The 10,382-nt window shown below is 35.4% G+C and overlaps 1 pseudogene; it reads right to left on the bottom strand.

Moving 5' to 3' along the window:
* Positions 1-1,368: 1,368 nt before the first annotated feature.
* Positions 1,369-2,894, bottom strand: LOC101040858 (lupus La protein pseudogene; annotated as a pseudogene).
* Positions 2,895-10,382: the final 7,488 nt, after the last annotated feature.

Genomic DNA, 10,382 nt, shown 5'->3' with positions numbered 1-10,382 from the left:
ATTTTTTTTTTAATTAAAAAACTAACAGGATGTTTGAGATTTTTGACTACACCTACTCTGCTTGAGATTAGTATAAATAGAATAACAAATAAAACAAATAACCTAATCATATAAAGCCTTCTATTGCAGAAGAAGAGGTATGATGTGGAATTCAGCTTGGAGAGTATGCAGTCAAACCCTTGTTCAGAAGTGAAGAATGAATACACTCATATTTTTTGTGTGTGTGGAGAATGGGACAGAAGAGAATGAACAAGATAAATTTAAATAGTATGGTGTAAGATTTAAAGAAAGAAAACTAAAAATATATAAGACTATTTTTGTTGAAATAATTTCCCTGATTTGCTTGTGCTGTGAGTCTAAGTGTCATTATGGAGATTGTAACACTTTTCAGATTAACATCATGTAGCATTATCAACACAGATATTTCAAGGAACATTGAGCACAGCATTCTTGGAGACAGGTCAGCAGTCATACATTGTTTTTTGCATTTGTTATTTTAATAAAATATACAGACATTTTAAGACAATGCATTCAAACTAGTTTGTAACCTGTTTTTTCTTATTCTTTCTTTTTTTTTTTTTCTTTTTCTTTTTTTACTGTTATTGGTGTATAGGAATGCTTGCGATTTTTGCATGTTGATTTTGTATCCTGAGACTTTGCTGAAGTTGTTTATCAGTTTAAGGAGATTTTGGGCTAAGACCATAGGGTATTCTAAATATACAAGCATGTCATCTGCAAATAGAGACAATTTGACTTCCTCCTTTCCTATTTGAATGCCCTTTATTTCTTTTTCTTACCTGATTGCTCTGGCTAGAACTTCCAATACTATATTGAATAGGAGTGGTGAGAGAGGGCATTTTTGTCTAATGCCAGATTTCAAAGGTAATGCTTCCACACTCCCTGATAGGCCCCTCTCTGTGATGTTCCCCTCTCTGTGTCCATGTGTTCTCATTGTTCAAAACCAACTTAAGAGTGAGAACACATGGTGTTTGGTTTTCTGTTCTTGTGTTGGGTTGCTTTAGAATTTGCTTTCACAGGTCATATTTTTTCATCAAGATAATATTAATGATTGTTAGTGTTTGCAAAATTATTATGAATGCAATTTAGGAAGACTCTTCCTTTTGATATTTGAATGGTCTGAAATAACACAAACAGAACTGTACATTCAAAAAAATAATTCTAATTTGGATAACAGAAAAAAAGACAAACCGAGGGGCAAAAAAAAAATAAAAAAAAATTCCTTTCTCACAGGTGGACATAGAAGTGGACCTGATTTAGTTTTCTTTTTAAAAGGCTTCCTTTTGAAAAAAAAAAAAAAAAAAAAAAAGCAGTTTGAAACCAATTTAAAATGAATAAAAGTTTGGTTTACTAAACTACTGGTCTCCAGCACCATTTTCTCTTTTCTGTTTCATTGCTTGTTTCTTCCCTTGCTCTTTTCACAGGTCCAGTTGCACCATTTTCATCATCATTAACAAATTTCCTTTACTTTCCCAGAAAGTGTAATTTTCTTTTAAGCAGACCCAAACTGTGTAGATTGATTACCTTTCCTTTTCCTTTAAATCTGTGACGTTTTTGACCTCCATTTGTTTAGGAATTCTTGTTGATCTTCTATAATTTTTTTCAATGCTTCTTTTTCCGCCTCTTCTATTACTTTTCACGTCACTTCTGTGTTCCTTATTTGCTGGTTACCATTATTTGTATCTTTAGATTTGCCTAATGTTTTCTTAGCTTTTTCTTTAAATAGAATTATCCCCTATTATACTCCTCTGACAAAAACTATCCATTTTATTACACCATAATTTGAGAAAAGGATGTATAAACCATCTGTGTAGGTCTGATGATCTAAGTCACCTGAAAATTTTAGCAAGCATACAGTCATTTCTTCTAGACATTTAATTTCAGTATTTTCTTCCTTTAGCTTTTCATTAAGCTTACACTTTATTTTGTTTTCTTTCTTCCTTTTTTTTTTTTTTTTGGAAAGTAATCTTCCTTGAAAGGTATTAGTAGGTCTATGTCCTTGTACTTTTCTGTTCAGGGTATCTACAAACTTTTCAGCACATTCAGTGCTATCAAACACAGCAAAACTCGATCTCTAAAGTACCTTATGCAATGTTCTTTCCATCTGAATATTTAGTACTTAACCTTTCTCTTCTAACCATTCTTTTATGTTATCAAGAGTTGTGTCAATTGGGAAGCCTTTAATACAAAGAAATCTGTTTATTAGGGAGGGTGGTGGGACAGAGGCTCATTTAGCCACCCAGGCTGGAATACAATGGCTCAATCTCAGCTCACTGCAACCACCGCCACTTAGGTTCAAGAGATTCTCCTGCCTCAGTCTCCTGAGTAGCTGCAGTACTATCAGATTACAGGCATGCACCACTATGTCCAGCTATTTTTTGTTTTGTTTTGTTTTGTATTTTTAGTAGAAATGGGGTTTCACCATGTTTGTCAGGCTGGTCTCAAACTCCCAACCTTGTGATCTGCCCTAGTTGTCCTCCTAAAGTGCTGGGATTACAGGCATGAGCCATTGTGCCTGGCCACAGATCTGTTTTTTTGGGTTTTTTTTGTACATCATTTTTATACTCATCCGTCACTTCATGGAAGGGATTGCCTTGAGATCTTCTGATTTTAGTTTTATCTTCACTGATTTCCATGAGTTCTGCCTTGGAATTGCTCAATGCTTCCACATTCACATTAAAGTCTGTTGTTAGATGGATCAACCTGTTGAATTTCTATCTCCAAAGGTACCCAGACTTCATCCAGTTTGATCTGTTCTTTAAGAATGTGTCCCATGGATAATAGAAGTATCCAAAATAATACTTAATTTGGTGACAGATTTTGACATTAAGGGCAGCCAGTTTTTGTTTGTTTGTTGTTGTTGTTGTTGTTTTCATTATTTCCATTTTCTTCTCTTGTGGCTATCTTTAAGGTCCTGGTCCTGCAGACTGTGGTATCATTCTATTACTGCAATCATTTAAATAAAATATCACACTTTGATATTATATTTTCCCTTGGACTTTTGTACATATAAGTAAATGGAAATTAAAAAGAAGCAAAAGAAATATTTCTCTGAATCTACAAGAGATAATTATTTGATATTTTTGTTTAATTTTTGCATCTGAACCCACAATTTGATCTGAAATTTGAGGAGAGTTTGCCAGTCAGAGTTTCTTAACTTTTTTAGGAGTTTCAGTTATTCTGACCATCAGCATTTTGAATAAATAAAAAGAATCGACTTACAGGCTGTGAATATAAAAATCTGTTTATATAAGGTCAGTGGTCACTACCAATCAGAACCAGATATTTTATATAGGTAAATTGATTTCTGAGGCCTACCTACTAATATGGACAGAAGACAGGGAAATACTGGGTAGAAGAGGGTGGTTCCCTGGCAAAAGCCCCACCTTGAAACTTGAAAAACCCTGGCTCCGGCATTTCTGTTCTCAGGCACAAAGGATTGCCTTTTGCTTGCCATATTAACCAAGGACCTTATGCCTGCCCATATCAACCCAAGATCTTAATGGGCACAGACACAGAAGCTGAACATCCAGAGGAACAGAGAGGCAGCGTGGCACAGCAGAGGAAGAGATAAAAGAAAGGACGTCTGGACACAAAAGGGAGTTCAGCCATGGCAGAGAACAGTCTGACTACTGTACCTCCTGATTCCAGGGGAAGACCACCTTCTCACTCCTTTCCCTGCTTCCAGGTCCCCATCTGTCTCCACCTAGCTGAGAGCAACCTCCACCACTCAATAAAACCTTGCACTCATCCTTCTAGCTCAAGTGTTATCCGATTCTTCCAGTACACTGGGAAAGAACTCAGGCTGTCGTGCTGGCCCCCTCCCCTTATGCTAAGGCAGAAGATCTATTGAGCTGATTAACACAAGCTGTCTGCAGACAGCAAAGCTGAAAGAGCACACTGTAACACTTGCTGGCTTGGGCTTCAGGCATCATAGACACCCATGCCTAGAGGCTGCTATGGAGCTGGATCTCAAAAGCACTCTCCAGAGCCTCTGCACCTGCTCGTCGGCATGCTCCCCCTGGAGATTTGAGCCACAGGGCAGTGGGATGACTAAGGAGTGAGCTACATCCCTGTAGCACATCCTGCAAGGAAGATAAGGGAACTCTACAGTTTCACCATCACGGAATCAAAGCAGAGTAGACTCAGGGGGAATGAGTGAGGAGACAGAATTTGAAATCTTCAAGATGAAAAAGTTCTAAATGATTGTACGTGTGGCTTATGAATAGCTAATACAGAAGTCGATTGCATCTAAGCATTGCAGCACCATTTGGTTTTGTGTGTGCGAGCTGCCTTTCTTCTAACATTTTCAACAACAGAGGGCATAGTGATTTGTTATTGTCAAACTATACCATTCCACAAACAAAGTGCATATGCAGGATGGCTGTGTAATGATGTGATAAATCAGTCAATTTGAAGCTGGCAGAATATCATTAGCATTACTTTTATTTAATAGAGGAGAAGAGAGGCTTTTTGAAATTGATCTCCAGGTAATGACTAAAAATAATTGAGTTAATATCGAATTTTACATAGAATGATAAACTGCAAATCAATAAAGCTGCTAGTAAAAATAGGAAATACTTTTAAATTTATTTTTTAGAAATTGTCCAAAACATAATATAAAATTTAAGTTAGTGTATTATTCTAGATTCTCCATAAACACACAGACACAATTATATTCAGTAATATATATATAAATTTATTTTATATATAAATATAAATATATATATTACTATTATATTCAGTAATATATATATAAATATACACACATATATTTATGTGAAAATATATGTGTTGTATTATATCTAATGAGGGGTGTGTGTGTGTATATATATATATGTGTGTGTGTGTGTATATATATATATATATATATATATATATATGTATATAAATTACTCTTGTATGATTTCCTAAAATGAACTGGCTTATGTGATGTGGAGACAGAGAAGTTCCACGATCTGCACTGGACAAGCTGCAGACCCAAGAGGAGTATGTTGTATAGTTCCAGTCCAAGTCCAAAGGCCTGGGAACCACAGGAGGTAATTTTGTAAGTTTCTAGTCCAAGTTTAAGACTGAAGACAAAAGAAGATCAATATCCAAGATGGAAGACAGTCAGGCAGGGAAAAATAATTATTTCTTACTCAGTTTTTTATTCTGTTCAGGCCTTCCACTGATTGGATGAGGCCCAGCTTCACTGGGAAGTCTATCTGCCTTGCTTAATCTACTGATTCAAATATTAATCTCATCCAAAATCACCTTCACAGACACATCCAGAAATACTATTTCACCAAATACTCTGGTTAAAAACTTTGGCCCAGATATGAGGTGTTTGGTTTCAAAATAGTACCACAGAAACAAATTTAATCCATGTTGTAGTCAAACAGAAGTACTGTTCGCACCAATTTCTAACTTTCATTCATTATTTTTTTTCTATGGAAAATGCATCTTGGCCTATGCATTTTATTTCAGATTTCATTTAGGTAGTGTCTGTCTGCAAAGTGAAAGAGATCTTTCTAAGATTGAAAGCAATACTTCCTTTGTTCTAAATTTATACTACTGTATATTTTAGTTGAATTAATGGATAAAGAAAAAAGCTAGGATTGGAGCTATGACATGAGTAGAGATTTCCTACATTTGTTGGGATCTAATAGAAGTTGAGTGAGTATCTCTGGTTAACGACATCATGTACTGTGCTAAATGAACAAAACCAAAACTTTTGTATTGGACAGCAGCTGCCACCTCTCCTAACTTATTTTGCTAGGATAATCATGATTAAATTTTATGTAACTAAGGATAATACAGTGAGAGGTAGATCTACACATCTAATAAGTAGGTATTAGAAATTTACAAAAAAGTGATTGTAAAAGCAAACAAAAATCCTGTTTACAATGAGCCCCGCTTCTAGTGATAAGAACAGAGGAGAAGCTCCAGAAGCAGCTTTAAACATCTCATTATTGTAATGTTCATCTATCTTTATGAGGTGTTATCTTGAGACTTGTCTTTGACTTTCTACTTGAACAATGACAAATTGGAAGCCCAATAGCTGACAAACTGAAGTCTTCAACAGATCCTTTTTACTGCATTCTCTGCCAGATGCAACATTCCCAGAGAAAGGATACTGGAACTCCTGTGACTGTATTGAGAAATGAATATGGAATTTTTGAGTCACTTAAGGAATTTATTGCCTGCTGTTTCTTTCATATATCTACTGCTAGACTGATACTATCCGTATTTTTAGCCCATTTAAATGGTTTTGAAAAAAAGTTGCCTACACCATTCTTCATCATGTAACTCAATTATCGTGAGTTGGCAGTATCATGTCATGCATTATTTTTAACTAAAAGAGTCAACTAGAGCCAGGCATTGTGGCTCATGCCTATAATCTCAGCACTTTGGGAGGCCAAAGCAAGTGGATCGTGAGGTCAAGAAATTGAGACTATCCTGGCCAACATGGTGAAACTCCATCTCTACTGAAAATAACAAAATTTACCTGGTTTTGGTGGCACATGCCTGTAGTCCCAGCTACTCGGGAGACTGAGGCAGCAGAATCACTTGAACCTGGGAGGCGGAGGTTGCAGTGCACCAAGATTGAGATCGCGCCACTGCACGTCAGCCTGGGCAACAGAGTGAGACACCATCTCAAAAAGAAAAAAAAAAAGTGTAAACTAGAAGCAGAAAGAAAGATGCAATGGAATTTATATTTTGATAGCTGATAATGGCAGCAGAGTGAGGGAACTAGTGAAAGATAGAGAAATAATTGTTTTCTTAAAAGATGTGAGTTTTAGAAAACAAAAGAGAGCCTCATGCACTCAGGGTTCTGATAGATGATGCAGATCCCAGGCCTAGGACGGGCAGTAACTTCATTTGATCAACTAGACTGGGATACAATACAAGATTGATGTCAGGGCATTAAACAGCTGTAAATCTTAAGTAAACATAATCATGTAGCTCTGTCTGTGGATATAGTCATTGCTGCCTATTTTTATTTTGTGGAGAGATTGCCTGTATTCCACACTTGTCAGTTATTAAATTTGCACATTTAAATGAAAAAAGCAGAAACATATCATAGTAAATTGTAGTTAATCTTCTTCCCTTCCTCCTTAAGCATGTAGTAAACATGTTCAGGGATTTATGCCAATCAGTTGCAGATGAATATATATACATATATATGTTCATATATACACACATGCATACATACATATATATATATATATATATATATATATATATATACACACACATACATCAATGGTTCTCAATTCAAAATGATTTTGTCTCCAAGGAATATTTTGCAAATGTTTGGAGATATTTTTGATTGTCATCACTGGTGAGGTGGTGCTACTGGCATCCAGTAGGTGGAGGCAAAAGATGCAGCCGAACATCCTATGATGCACAGCACAACCTCTCATAACAAATGATTGCCTAGTCCAAAGTATCAGTAGTGAGAACTGCTGATACTTACAGACTAATAGATGTAAAGAATTATGCACTATAAGACTGTAATAATATTTTTAAATGCCATTTTATTTGTTTTCATACAAATTTTTGTAGGAAATCTATCCAAATATTTCTCATAATTATATACTTAGCCAATCTATGCAAAGGAAATATAAATCTTAAATCTTTTTCGATAATGTTTGCACAAAAATAATGATAATTACATTTCTTTTAAGCACTCATAATAAATTGAAATGATGCTTGGAGGATTTTGTCAAGTTCAAGATATATTTTTATTACCATAAAGTTTGATTTATTCCAATTACAAAAGTGAAGTTTTACCACCTCAAATACGTCTACTAAGAATAAGGCAAATTCAAAAATTGATTCTATTTCATTTTAGTTCAAAATTCTTTAAAAAAATACAGTGTGGGGATCATATAAAACTTATCTGGATTTGTTGGCACCATGTCATTCTGCTATTAATGACTGACTTAAGACATACTTAAGTAAAGTTAATTAGGATAGTTTATTACCTACCTGTGATTATTTAGAGACATTTACAAAGAATTCATATTTAATACTGTTTCCTCAACTAACTAGCCATGAAGTACGTAAAATATCATAGGGGTTTCCCCCCCCGCCATGGGTTTTCATTTTACCATTATCTATTTAAGCAAAAATATCTCAAAGCAAAGATGTAACAATTTTAAGATAACAGTAAATTGCTATAATTTTTTTCTGTGTGTAGAAGATTAGTAGACAATCACTTCTAAAGATCCAGAGATAGAACACAGAGCAGATAAACATTGATGATGTCAAAGGAGAGCTAAGTAAGCTGGGGAGCTGATCTGGGTGAAGAATGCCTGGGTCAGGCTCTAGACTAGGCACTTTTTACAAAGTATGCTTTAGTTTGGATTCTGACCAAAGCATACTCTAAGACACAGAGTTAAGTAAAAGTAGGTAATATAACTACAACTTTGGGTAACTAAGGCAGGGAAAGAAGAAAATATAATAAGGGCTGCATTAACAAGCAGGTTACTGATATGATAAATTAGGGTTTACTTTATTGGAAATTCTCTAAGGAACCAAATAAGCCATGCCTTAATATTTTCACCCTAACAGACAGAAAATGTGAACTATCTATCCAATCAAGTCCTTTAATTTTCCAGAATACTTTTTCCATAAACTGAGCCTTCTCTTGTATCAGGCAAGGAAAATTCATCAGGCACAGAGAGATATATGTACAGAAAATGTCCACTGCAGCTTTAGACAAACCCAGGGGTAGCACAAGGAAATAGTGGGGAGGCTATCAACAAAAACCCCTATGGACTGAGTGTCGTGGCTTATGGCACTTTGGGAGGCTGAGGTGGGTGGATCACCTGAGGTCAGGAGTTCCAGACCAGCCTGGCCAACATGACAAAACTCCGTCTCTACTAAAAATACAAAATGTAGCTGGGTATGATGGCGGGAGCCTGTAATCCCAGATACTCAGGAGGCTGAGACAGGAAGATCTTTTGAACTCGGAAGGTGGAGGTTGCAGTGAGCTGAGATCACACCACAGCACTCCACCCTGAATGACAGAGCCAGATTCTGTCTTATGTCTAAAAAAAAAAAATAGTACTGTGAGGTATTTAATGTGCTCTTCAAAATAACTATTATTTCAATTTAAGAAACAGGAAAACTGAAATACAGTTTGGTAAGAAAACTGAGGTTCACAGTTGCTAACTAATTTGCTATCAATTCACATAGGCTTATAAGAACTGTAGTGAAGTTTGAAATGGAGATATTCTAGGCTGTAATCACATGCCCATGATTTTGTACATGCCTACCTTACGAAATGGACTAAAAAGACAATGAATACTAGTGCTACATTAAGATAATACTGAGCTGTTAACTGGTGTAAAATTGAAAAAGACGTTGATTTAAGGAATTATATAAGAATGCTGAGAACAAGGTAATATTTTGTTTAAGGGTAATTCAAAAACATATGGTATTTACAAATACATGTGAAGGATTGGCCATACATATTTCTAAGTGTGAATTCTTTTAATACTATTGAGAAGATCTTGGAGACAGAATTGTTCTGTAAAATCACGTTACATGGCAACACCACTTGATTTCAAGAAAAATTAAAACCACAGCAGGGTCTTTCCAACTTCTCAAAAGATAAGAAGAAGGTCTCCAATCAGGACAAGAGACCACATTCATCTAAACAAGAGTAATATGCATTTCTTACTTTTTTCTCTATGGAAAAGAAGAAAGTAAGAAAATTGTTTAACAGGACGCAGAGCCTACCACTGAGCATTGCACACACAGAGAGAAACTCTACACATGGTAAAAAAAAGTTTGAGGAGATTACATATATATATATATATCTGTTTTAGATTAGCTTATCTGACCGGATAGTTTTCCACTTTGTAGTCTTATGGATTATTGTTTTCCCTTTATACCATAAATATGTTGAGTAATGCAGGGGCAGAGAGGCTCTCTGTTTGACACTCTGCATTGGCTGTGACAAAGGCTGATCATATATGCCTGACCTAAGCCATAGAATAATACAAATTGGGGAGAGGGAGGAAGTTATGTGTATTTTACTAGATGACTGGTCGTATTTTCTTCCCAATAAACCTTGTGTAATGTCTTCATCACTGATGTGTGTCTTGAAGCCTCTGCACAATGCTTTCCAGGTATTTCCACACTCATTCTTGTGTTGACCAGTTGCTTATCTGCATTGAATACTTGAGCAGAAATTCTCAATTAACTAAATTTTACCTTCATAATATCTCTGCCTCTCAAATTTCAGTCTTATTTCCCTTCAACAACACTCCATGACTCTTCTCTATCTTTCAGAGATTACTTATCATGGTGGTATACTTTAAGTGTTCATTTTTTTCTATTAATGCTAACTATACTATAAATACATT

This window comes from Saimiri boliviensis, chromosome 9 (genome assembly GCF_048565385.1).
Source record: "Saimiri boliviensis isolate mSaiBol1 chromosome 9, mSaiBol1.pri, whole genome shotgun sequence".
Lineage (NCBI taxonomy): Eukaryota > Metazoa > Chordata > Mammalia > Primates > Cebidae > Saimiri > Saimiri boliviensis.
The sequence above is the reverse complement of the archived record's forward strand: the minus strand, read 5'-3'. Positions and strand labels throughout refer to the sequence as shown.